This window comes from Mandrillus leucophaeus, unplaced genomic scaffold, assembly GCF_000951045.1.
Source record: "Mandrillus leucophaeus isolate KB7577 unplaced genomic scaffold, Mleu.le_1.0 Scaffold777, whole genome shotgun sequence".
Taxonomy (NCBI): domain Eukaryota; kingdom Metazoa; phylum Chordata; class Mammalia; order Primates; family Cercopithecidae; genus Mandrillus; species Mandrillus leucophaeus.
Window position 1 is genome coordinate 1428621 of NW_012108441.1, and position 12835 is coordinate 1441455.

The 12835-nt window shown below is 44.4% G+C and overlaps 1 protein-coding gene across 3 annotated transcripts in view; it reads right to left on the reverse strand.

The window, feature by feature from the left end:
* TBL1X (transducin (beta)-like 1X-linked) overlaps nt 1-1818 on the reverse strand; it is a 263162-nt gene extending 261344 nt beyond the window's left edge. For all 3 annotated transcript variants that reach the window (XM_011966838.1, XM_011966837.1, XM_011966839.1), the window contains exon 1: nt 1425-1818. The gene's annotated coding sequence lies outside the window, so the exon portion shown is untranslated. The remainder of the gene's footprint in view (nt 1-1424) is intronic.
* Between the last annotated feature and the right edge of the window lie 11017 nt (nt 1819-12835).

Genomic DNA, 12835 nt, shown 5'->3' on the forward strand with positions numbered 1-12835 from the left:
CCTGCCCCTCCCCCGCGGCTCCTAGAGGGGACCCGCGTCCCAACCCAGCCCCTGCCCCACGGTCGGGGGACCAGCGTCCCTACCAAGCCCGCCCCGCTCCCCAACGCCTAGGGTGGGTGAGGGGAACCCAAGCCTTTCCCGAGTTGCTCCGGTCCCGGTCCCTTCCCCGTGGCCTCCGTGGGACTGAGAGGACCCCAGGGCTACCCCCATCACATCCCAAACCCAGGCTTTCCACGACTGCCTCGAGGGGACGGGAACCTCGGCCACCCCCTCTGTTTCTGGGGGACAGGGGAACCTCGGTCCCTGCTAAAGTGTTACCCTCCCCCACCCCAATAAGGAAGCCACCCAGCTGCCCCAAGAGAACCCCCTGCCACCTGCCCGATGGTGAATCTCCCTCAAAATAAGCGTCTTAGAAGACACCCCAATAGTCTTTACCCCACCTCAAAAAGTGGGGGCTCCGGCGGAGCCTCGACCTTTGCAAAACACCTCCCAGGAAGAGCCAGAAACGCTTAGGGACAAACTCAGACACACAAGCATAGGCGCCAGGAGCTCGGGTGTGGGGGCTGAGGAGGTTAGGGGGACCTGGGCCCTCGGGCCTCAGCACTCCCACCCCAACCCCCAGGCTTCAGCCCTCTGGCCCTTGCAAAGTGCTTAATGTTGCAATGGCTTACACGGCCTGGCCCCGGTGCACTTAAGTCCCCAGCGCTCCTTCCTCCCCTCCACGTAGGCTACTCCCCACCACTCGCGGCCTTAATTCAGTTAAACAGATCTCCACTCCCCCTCCCCAGCACCTCTGGGGTCAGCCTTGTTGAATATTTTTCAAATATTCTTGCCCCTTCCTTTACTATATAATGAGCTACATGCTAAGAGTCCGGTGCACTCAGCAATCTAAACTATAACCTCACTTGCTCTTCCTCGAACACTAGACCATTTGTTGTTCTGGTTGTGGGGGGAGGGGGACCCGAGGTGAGGTTTTTGTTTTTGTTTTTCTGAGACGGAGTCTCGCTCAGTTGCCCAAGCTGGGGTGCTGTGGCACGATATCGACTCACTGCAACCTCCACCTACCTCCCTGGTTCAAGCAATTCCCCTGCCTCAGCCTCCCGAGTAGCTGGGATTACAGGCGCACGCCACCACGCCCAGCTAATTTTTTTGTATTTTTAGTAGTTTTAGTTTCACCATATTGGCCAGACTGGTCTCGAACTCCTGACCTCAGGCAATCCGCCGGCCTCGGCCTCCCAAAGTGCTGGGATTACAGGTGTGAGCCACCGCGCCCGGCCGGAGGTGAGTTTTTAAGAGGCCGGTCCTCCATCAAAAAGGCGGACCTCAAAATTACCCTGCAAAATATTGCCGTAAAACGTCAATGATGCAAAACGACTGTTGCTACACCATCATTAGAGGACATCAATAAAAAAATACACACTTACACAGTCTCCATAATTGTGAATCAGCAGAATAGATTGTGTCTTATTACGTATCAGTTGCCATTCAAGGCCCCCCAGAAGGACTTGGTGGGGCCTTCCCTTGAGCCTGCCCTTCGTTGCTCCCGGGCTCCCTGGGCTTGTGCAGACTGATGCTGAGTATTACATGCAATCGAAAAACGAAGGGTGCAATAGAAAACCCAAGCGAACGAGCTCATGATGCAACCCTGCCCTGGCTACACGTGCTTCCCTTCCCCCACCGCCTGCTGGTGGGAGCGCTGCGTTTTTTCCGCCTGTAGGGTCACATTGTGGTTGATTGATTCTCCTTTCGCCTTGCTCAGTCATTCAGATTTGGAAAGTAAATAACAAGTTGACATCATTACAGCTCTGGGCTTTACGCGGACGCAGCCCTCGGCTACCGCACACTCTGGAGTAGCTGCGCAGCCAACCGGCCTCCTAGCTTGCCAGACCTGCTTGTGGTTAGCAACTGGAAATTCCAAGCTAAACTTGGTTAAAAGGCCTCTTTGTGTGTTTTGATCACTTGGCAGATGCCAATCTTTTAAAGTATGGGAAAGTGGTGGAAATCATCACTCTCAAACTGGAGCACTGTGTGGCCAGGATTTATAGCTGATCTCCTGTAACTGACAAAGCAAAAGAGCTCAGAATTCATCTTGACTGGTTGGTAATAGCCCAATAATCCCACCGGCCTTATTACCCGTAAAGAGTCAATATCTTTTATCATAGATTCACAGGGCCCCAAAGGACACTGTAAGACCTAAGACAGGAAGAGAGACCGCCTACAGTTATCATGAACTCACCAAAATTCCTCTTTTTGAAATGCTAGATGGGCTGTAGGTAGGTGATAATTAGACTGTGTTATTTAATCTGTTTCAACGATTTTTCAAATGTGCAGTCCTATAAGGTGGGAGAAAACAAGGAAATAAAGTAGAGCCGGAAGGAGCTAGTGTATTCTGAGAAAGCTGAAGGATAACAGGGCGAGGGGTCCACAATGATGTACACAGATACCCACTGCACTAGCCATGTGCGTGTGTGCGTGTGTGTGTGTTGCAAACACTTATTTTCAGTTATTGACTAGAGGGAGGGGAAAACAAGAATCTGCTTGCAACAAATACCACCAGCATTCCCCATATACAGTACCCAAAATTTTAATTAAAAGGCAGTAGGAATTCACACAAATATACTCAACTAATCTTTCACAAAGGAGCAAAGGCAATTCATCCTTTTTTACAAGTGGTGCTGGAACAACTGGACACCTATATGCAAAAAAAAAAAAAAAATTCTAGACATAGGCTTTATATCTTTCACAAAAATTAACTTAAAATAGAACATACTCCCTAACATAAAAGGTAAAACTATAAAAACTCTTAGAAGATAACATAGGAGAAAATCTAGATTACCTTGGGTTTGGCAATGACTGTGTAGCTAGAACACCAAAAGCATGATGCATAAAAGAAAAAAAACAGTAAGTTGGGCATCACTAAAATTTGAAAAGTCTACAAAAGACACTGTTAAGAGAATGAGAAGACAAGTCACAGAATGGGAGAAAATATTTGCAAATTCCATATCTGATTAAGGATTGTATTTAAAATATGCAGGCCAGCTTAGTGGCTCACACCTGTAAAACTCTGCTTGAGGCCAAGAGTTGGAGGCTGTTGTGAGCTATGATCTCACCACTGCACTCCAGCCTGGGCAACAGAGAAGAACTTGTCTCTAATTTTTTCAAGTGTGTGTGTGTGTGTGTGTGTGTGTATATGTGTGTATGTGTGTGTACATATATATGTACATATGTGTGTATGTGTGTGTGTGTATATATATAATTCTTAAAACTCCACGATGAGAAAATAAACAACTGAATCAAAGAGCAAACAATCAGAAAAAAATCTCATCAAAGAGATATACAGATGGCAAATAAGCATACGAAAAGATGCTGAACATCATATATCATTAGGGAATTGCAAATTAAAATAACAATGAGCTACTACTACATACATTAGAATGGCTAAAATTCAGAAAACTGACAATCCCAGATGCTGACAGGATACAGAACAACAGGAACTCTCATTTCTTGCTATTGGGAATGCACAATTGTACAGCTACTTCAGAAGACAGTTCAGCAATTTCCTACAAAGCCAAACATAGTCTTACCCTATGGTCAGCAGTTGTGCCCCTAGGTATTTACCCAACTAAGTTGAAAACTTACATCCTCCAAAAACCTGCATGCAGAGGTTTATGGCACCTTTACTCATAATCACCAAACACTGGAAGCGACCAAAGTATCCTTCAATAGGCGAATGGACAAACAAACTGTGGCTCACCCACATAGTGGAATATTACTCAGCACTACAAAGAAATGGCCTATCAAACCCCCAAAACACACAAGGGAACCTTAAATGCCTATTGCTAAGTGAAAGAAGCCAGTCTGAAAAGGCCATATACTGTATGATTCCAACCATATGACATTCTGGAAAAGGCGAAACAGGTAAGACGATAATAAGATCAGTGGTTGCCAGGGGTTCAAGGAGGAGGAAGGGATGAATGGGTGGAACACAGTGGATTTTTACAGTGGTGAAACTACTCTGCGTAATACTGTGATGGTGGATACACGTTATTATACATATAAGTGTGTGTGTATATATACATTGGTCAAAATTCACAGAATGTACAACACAAAGAGGAAACCCTCACGTAACTATGGACTTTAATTAATAATAATGGATCAACACTGGCTCCTTAGTCACTACAAATGTACCACACTAACTTAAGATGTTAATAACACTGGAAGCTGGGGAAAGAAACACTGTAAGTCTGCACTATCAGCTCAGTTGTTCTGCAAATCTAAAGTTCTTCTAAAAAAATAGTCTATTAATAATTTTTTTGAAAAAAGAAACACAGGCCAAATGCTGTGGCTCACACCTCTAATCCTAGCATTTTAGAAGGCTGAGGCAGGAGAATCACTTGAGCCCAGGAGTTCAGGACCAGCTTGGGCAACATAGTGAGACCCCATCTCTCCAAAAAAAAAAAAAAAAAAAAATTAGCTGGATATGGTGATCTGAGCCTGTAGTCCCAGCTACTTACTTGGGAGGCTGAGGCAGGAGGATCAGTTGAGCCCAGGAGTTCAAGGCTGCAGTGAGCTATAACTGTGCCACTGCACTCCAGCCTAGGTGACAGAGCAAGACTCTGTCTCTTAAAAAAATAATAATAATAATAAATAAAAAATAAAAACAAACAAAAAGGAAAGAAAGAGAAAGAAAGAAAGAAAGAAAGAAAAGAAAAGAAAAGAAAAGAAAAGGGCAAAAGAAAAAAAGACAGGCGGAAGAGATATTAAACTTCTCATGACCTACTGCCTGGTTTTCACCGACTCTAGTGTCTAACCTCCCCCAGGCCCATCTAATTTTCAAAGACTCTTGACACATGGGCCAATACCTTCCATGACTGGCGCAGTCAGAAATCCCTGATCTTCCAAGGATTGACCCAAATTCCTGGGATCCACTTGCCTCACTGTTAAATTACAATCTTCATGCCTGTCCCTTTCCTACTCTTTTTTTTTTTTTTTTTTTGAGACGGAGTCTTGCTCTGTGGCCCAGGCTGGAGTGAGTGCAATGGCACAATCTCAGCTCACTGCAATCTCCACCTCTCGGTTCAAGCGATTCTCCTGCCTCGGCCTCCCAAGTAGCTGGGATTACAGGCACCCATGACTATGACCAGCTAATTTTTGTATTTTTAGTAGAGACGGGGTTTCACCATATTGGCCAGGCTGGTCTCTAACTCTTGACCTCAGGGGTCCACCCTTCTCGGCCTCCCAAAGTGTTAGGATTACAGGCGTGAGCCACCACCCCCGGCCTTCTACTCCACTTTTTTTTTAAATCAAAGTTTAGGTAGATCTTATCATCATCTGTTTAGAGAGGAGAGAGGCTGAATAATATCCCTAACTTTTCATGTTATATGACTCAAAAGAAAGACCAGACAGTGCAAATAGGTCCCTAGGTACAAATTAAAAGTCAAAGCAAAGTCCAAGTTTGCTTTAAATGACAATGGTATTCAGTAGCTGCTATGCATAAAGAACCATTCATGATAAAGCAAATTATTCATATCTGTTTCCTGAACTAATTTAGTGTGGGAAACTCATGGAAGTGTTATTTGGCAACCTCCAGATATATGTGTAGGCTGCACAAAAGTCCGTTCTTGCTCTCCCAAGATATTGAAATTGAAGGCATGCTGGAAGTGATAATCTTTCCTTGATGTTTATAGATGATGACTTTTCTCTGAATAAGGGCCCACCATGAGCTTCCCATATGAGATGAGGAAGGGGGAAGGACTTTCCAACTTCATTTACAAACCTCTGATCTTTCTTTGCTTTTGAATTTTGCTTCTAATTTTCCTTAGAGAGACTAGAACCAAAACTATGAAGGAAGCTACTTGTATAGGTGGCATTATGTGAGGTCGTACTTAGAGAAGTATACGAAGAGGAGTGAAGATAAAAAGACCTATCACCTGTCATGGAGCTGAGATAAGGTGGCTGAAAACCCCTTTTGTATCCCTTGACCTAGGTAGCCACCCAATACTTTTTTGTTGTTTTTTGTTTTGTTTTGTTGTGTTTATTTTCCCTGATGTTATGAGCCAGGATGAATAGTTTCCTCACAAAAATTTGTATGTTGAAGTCCTGATCCCCAGTACCTTAGAATGTGACTGTATTTGGAGATAGGGCCTTTAAGAAGGTAATTAAGGTAAAATGAGGTCATTTGGGTAGGCTCTAATCCAATCTGACTGGAGTCGTTTTAAGAAAAGGAGATTAGGACACAGACACGCACAGGGAGAAATCAGTCATCTATAAGCCAAGGAGAGAGGCCTGAGAATAACCCAACCCTGCTGACACCTTGACCTTGGATTTGATCCTCCAGGACTGTGAGAAAATAAATGGGTGGTGTTTAAGCAACCCACTCTATTACAGCAGACCCAGCAAACCAATGCATGTGAGCTGTTGCTATTCTTCTTTTTTCATTTCAAATTTTGTATGTAGTTATCATTTGAATCCTGAAAACACTTTGCATTTGGCATGGAGGTGTTCATGTACAGTATCATATTTGATTCTTCCAGATCCTCCCTGGAGACCCAATATTCAGATGATAAAATTGAACTCAAAAGGTTAAAGAATTGAGGGAAAGGCCGAGCACAGTGGCTCACACCTGTAATCCCAGCACTTTGGGAGGCCGAGGCAGGCGCATCGCTTGAGCCCAGGAGTTCTTAAAACTCCTGGCCTGGCAACGTGGCAAAACCCCATCTCTACAAAAATACAAAACATAGCCGGATGCGGTGGCGCATGCCTATAGCCCCAGCTACTCAGGAGGTTGAGGTGGGAGTATCACTTGAGCCTGGGAAGTGGAAGTTGCAGTGAGCTGAGATCATACCACTGCACTCCAGCCTGGATGACAGAGTGAGAACCTGTCTCAAAATAAATAAATAAAATAAATAAATTGGAAGTAGAAAATGTAAAAAAAATTGAGGGAAAGAATCATAATGTGTCTGTGCCTCAGACCTCCTTCAGCAATTTAGTGAATATTGTTTCTAAATGCGTAAAATAATGCATTGATACATCAGATAATACATAGGATTACCAAGAAACCCAATTGTGTTAAAACATAGTCATCCAATATTGTTAAAAATTCTAATATAGTAATACATGTACCGCTTTTTCAATACATTAAATTCAAACTCTAGAGGTGATTCTAATAAATTCCATAATTTCAAAGTAGTGATGAGACCAAACAAAATCCGCTTCCACAGCAACCTACTTGGAACATACATCAGATTTCTTTCTTTTCTTTTCTTTTCTTTTCTTTTGAGACAGGGTCTCACTCTGTCACCCAAACTGGAGTACAGTGGCACAATCATAGCTCACTGCAGCCACCAACCCCCACCGGGCTCAAGCCATCCTCTTGCCTCAGCCTCCCGAGTAGCTGAGACTACAAGCATGTGCTACCATGCCCGGCTAATTTTTTATTTATTTTATTTATTTATTTATTTATTTTTGAGATGGAGTCTCACTCTGTTGCCCAGACTGGAGTGCAGTGGTGTGATCTCGACTCACTGCAACCTCCACCTTCTGCGTTCAAGCAATTCTCCTGCCTCAGCCTCCCAAGTAGCTGGGATTACAGGCACGTGCCACCATGACTGGCCAATTTTTGTATTTTTAGTAGAGACAGGGTTTCACCCTGTTGCCCAGGCTGGTCTGGAACTCCTGACCCCAGGTGATCTGCCCGCCTCAGCCTCCCACAGTGCTGAGATTATAGGCATGAGCCACTGCACCAGGCCTAATTTTTTATTTTTTATAGAGATGAGGTTGTCATCTCTAAATGCAGTCATCAAGATACATAATATTACAATGCCATATTTTAAAACTCAAAAATGATGCAAAAACTCCATTGCAAACAAAATACGAAAATGTTATATAAAGCTCATTCTGTTTGGTAATGATGATGGATTCTAAAAAGCAGAAATGGTCAGTGCCTCGGGCCCAGCCGCCCATTTAGAAAAGGTAAAGGTCATTGGAAAGATTGGCCAAATCAAATGTACCCTAGGAGATGCAGAAGCCGGCCAGCAAAGGAAGAGCTGAGTGGGTAGGAAAAGTACTAGATCAAAGGGAGCAGCAGATTTTGTTTTCGATCTGGCAAAGCTTTTATAGTTTCGAAACATTTTCAAACATTCTGTCACTGATTGTCATAGTAACGTATGAAGTGGTTGGGGAAATATTGTCATGATCATATTCATTTTACAAGGGAGAAAAGTTGACTCTCAGAGAGGTTAGTGGCTGGGTTAGTTTCCTGTCACTGCTGTAACAAATTGCCACACACTTACTGGTTTAAAACAGCACACATGTATTATCTGATGGTTCTGGAGGTCAAAAATCCCAAACGGGTGTCACTGGGGGTAATGGTTAATTCTACATGTCAACTTGACTAGGCCTCAGGATGTCCACAAAACTTACTAAACATTATTTCTAGATGTGTCTTTCAGGGTGTTTCCAGATGAGATTTAGCATTTGAATCGCTGAACCGGGTAAAGCAGATCACCCTCCCCAATGCGGGTGGGCACCCTGCGACCCACTGAGGACCTGAACAGAACACAAAGGCAGAGGATGGCTCGATTTGCCCTCCCTTTGCCTGACTGTTGAGCTGAGACATTGATGTGCCCTCTATACTTCGGGTGCTCAGGCCTTCAGACCCAAATTGGAGTCTACACCATTGGCCCTCTAGCTCTCAGGCTTTTAAACTATGCCACTATCCTTGCAGCTTGCAGATAGAAGATTACAGGCTTCTCAGCCTCCATAATCTCATGAGCCAATACCTTAATAATAAATCTCTTTAAATCCACATATACATACATATATATAATATTGGTTCTGTTTCTCTGGAGAACCCTGACTAACACATTGGGTAATATCAAGGTGTCAGCAAAACTGTATTCTATGACTGGGCATGGTGGTTCATGCCTGCAATGCCAGCACTTTGGGAGGCTAAGGCAAGAGTGTCGCTTGAGCCCAGGAGCTTGAGACCACCCTGGTCAACATAAGAAGACTCCATCTTTAAAAAAATGAAAACAATTAGCCAGGCATGGTGGCATGTGCCTGTACTCCCAGGTACTTGGGAGGCTGAGGACTGCTGGAGTCCAGGAGGTCGAGGGTGTAGTGAGTCATTGCACTCTAGCATGGGAGACAGAATGAGACTCTATATCAAAAAAAAAAAAAAGGAGAAGGAGAAAGGAGGTGGAGGAGGAGAGAAAGAAAGAGAGAGAGAGAAAGAAAGAAAGAAAGAAAAAAGAAAAGAAAGAAAAGAAAGAGAAAGAAAGAGGAGAAGGGGAAGAATAAGGGGAGGAGGAGGAGAAGAAGGAGAAGGAGAGGAGGAGGAGGAAGAGGAGGAAGAAGAAGAAGAAGAGAGAAGGGAAGGGAAGGGAAAAGAAAAGAAAAGAGAAAAGAAAAGAAAAGGAAGAAAAGAAATTCTTTCTGTGGCTCTAGGGGAAAATCTGTTTCCTGACTTTGCCCAGTGTCTAGAGACTGCCGGCATTCCTTGACACGGGACCTCCTTCCTCCAACTTCAAGCCAGCAACAGAAGGTCAAGTCCCTCTTACACAGCATTATTCTGGCCTCCTCTTCTACCTTCCTCTATTTTTAAAGATCCTGTATAACCCAGGATTTATAGCCTGTATAATCCAGAATAATCTCTCCATTGTAAAGCTCTTCATGTTAGTCACATCTGCAGTCCCTTTTGTGATGGAAGGTGATGTCTTCACAGGTTCCCAGGGATCCCAGCACAGACAATTTCAAGGGACCACATTCTGCCTTCCATAGTGGCCTTGTAGAATGTCTCCCACTAAAAGGGGGCAGAACACGTACAAATTCAGCTCCTCTGATTCCAAAACCCACAGCCCACCCCACACCAACCTTGGTGTCTCTCAAGGGGTGAATACGTTCAGAGCCCACTCTTCGACCAAAATGGAAAACAAACCAAAAATCAAATAAATACAAAGCGCTGCCTGTGTTTACTCCAAGAGCACATGGCAGGCAAGAGTTGCAATTTCACCCAAATAACACTCAGCTGTTATAGCTACAAAATAAGAGATATTATCCTTTTCAAGGGTTTCCTCCCCTTCCCCCCTTTCTTTTGGTAACCATATTTCCTTCAAAGAAGTTATGGGCCTGTAATCCCAGCACTTTGGGAGGCCGAGGCAGGTGGATCACTTGAGGTCAGGAGTTCAAGAACAGCCTGGCCAACATGGTGAAACCCTGTCTCTACTAAAAATACAAAAATTAGCCAGGTGTGGTGGCAGGCAGCTGTAATCCCAGCTACTCGGGAGGTTGAGACAAGAGAATTGCTTGAACCCGGGAGGCGGAGGTTGCAGTGAGTGCAGTGAGCAGAGATTGTGCCACTACACTCCAGCCTGGGCAACAGAACGGACTCGGTCTCAAAAAAAAAAAGAAAAGAAAGAAGTTATGTACTTCCCCCCTGCCCCCACCATTTGTTTCCACTTCTGCATTTCTTTTTTTCTTTCTTTTTTTTATTTTTTATTTTATTTTATTTTTTTTGAGACAGAGTCTCACTCTGTCACCCAGGCTGGAGTGTAGTGGCACAATCTCGGCTCACTGCAACCTCCGCCTCCCGGGTTCAAGTGATTCTCCTGTTTCAGCCTCCCGAGTAGCTGGGATTATGAGCGCACACCACCACGTCTGGCTAATTTTTGTATTTTTAGTAGAGACGGGGATTCATCATGTTGGTCAGGTTGGTCTCGAACTCCTGACCTTGTGATCTGCCTACCTCGGCCTCCCAAAGTGCTGGGATTACAGGCAGGAGCCACCACGCCCAACCACACTTCTGCATTTCATGCTTAACTTTTAACACTGGCTGTAGAGAACAAGTGTGGGAGACAGGAGGATTTTATAGACAGTTTCTTCACAAAAATTATCTCCCACACAGTCAAGCTCCACACCACATTGACAAAGAAAATCCCCGAGGCAGGTGGATCACCTGAGGTCAGGAATTCAAGACCAGCCCGGCCAACATGGTGAAACCCTGTCTCTACAAAAAATACAAAAATCAGCTGGGCATGGTGGCACATGCCTGTAGTCCCAGCTACTTGGGAGGCTGAGGCAGAAGAATCGCTTGAACCCGGGAGGCAGAGGTTGCAGTGAGCTGAGATCACGCCACCACACTCCAGCCTGGGTGACAGAGGGAGACTCCATCTCAAAAAAAATACATAAATTTCTTTAAGAAAAGCACAAGTGAAACTCAATAGGAGTGGCCTATTACTTTTACAAAATCAGCAGCCACTTGATAAGATGGGACATACATCATGTATAATATACCCTGACAATCCCTCTCCTACATGTACACCCAAGAGAAGTGAAAGTTTGACTTCCTGCAAAAACCGTATGCAGAAATCTTTATTCACATTTGCCAAAACCTGGAAACGATCCAGGTGTCCTTCAACCGGTGCAGGGATAAATAAACTGCAGTATATCCATACAAGGGGACATGGATATGGATATGGATATATCCCCTTATATGGATATACACTTTTCAGTGTTCACTCACGAACACTGAAAAGGAGGAAGCTATTGATCTGTGCAACAGCATGGATGAATCTCAAATGTAAATGGCTGAGTGAAGGAATTCAGATTCAAAGGTGACATCTTCCATGGTTTTGTGTTTCATTTCTGTTTTGTAGAGACAGAGTCTTGCTATCTTGCCAAAGCTGGTCTTGAACTCCTGAGATCAAGCAATCCTTCCTCCTCAGCCTCCCAAAGTGCTGGGATTACAGATGTGCGCCACTACACTCAGCCATATTCCGTGGTTTCGTATGGCATTCTGGAACAGGCAAAACTACTGGGACAGAAAGATCCTCCATTGTTGGGATTGAGAGTAGGTTGGGGAAAAGGTTGACTACAAAGGGTCATGGGGGAATATTTTTGAGGGACTGAGCTGTTCTGTATCTTGATGGCAGTGCTGGTTGCACAACTGTCAATGTTAGTCAAAACTCATAGAAGTGTATAGTCGTCACTCAGTATCCACAGGGGATTGGTTGCAGAACCCTCTATAGATACGAAAATCCATGGATGCTCATCCCTGATATAAAATGGCACAGTATTTGCATATAACCTATGCACATCTTCCTGTATAATTTATTTTTATTTTATTTAGTTAATTAATGTTTTTTGTTTTTTTTTTTTTTGAGACAGAGTCTTGCTCTGTCACCCAGGCTGGAGTGCAGTGGCGCAATCTTGGCTCACTACAGCTTCTGCCTCCCGGGTTCCAGCGATTCTCCTTCCTCAACCTCCTGGGTAGCTGGGATTACAGGTGCATGCCACCACACCCAGCTAAGTTTTGTATTTTTAGTGGAGATGGGGGTTTCACCGTGTTAGCCAGGATGGTCTCGATCTCCTGACCTCGTGATCTGTCTGCCTAGGCCTCCCAAAGTGCTGGGATTACAGGCGTGAGCCACCGTGCCCGGCCATGTTGACATATTATATTGATAGACAGGGTCTTGCTCCATTGCCCAGGCTGAAGTACAGTGTTGCAATCATAGGTCACTGTAGCCTTGAACTCCTGGCTCAAGCCATCCTCCCACCTCAGCCTCCTGAGTAGCTGGGACTACAGGTATGCGCCACCACACTCAAGCTAATTTTTGTATTTTTTGTAGAAACAGGGTCTTGCTATGTTTCCCAGGCTGGTCTCAAACTCTTGGCCTCAAGTGATCCTTCTGCCTCGGCCTCCCCTAAAGTGCTGGGATGACAGCATGAGCCACCTCATTCAGCCTCTTGTATAATTTAGATAATCTCCAGATTAGTTATAATACCTAATACAGTGTAAGCGTTGTGCAAATAGTTGTTATAGTGTATTGTTTAGGGA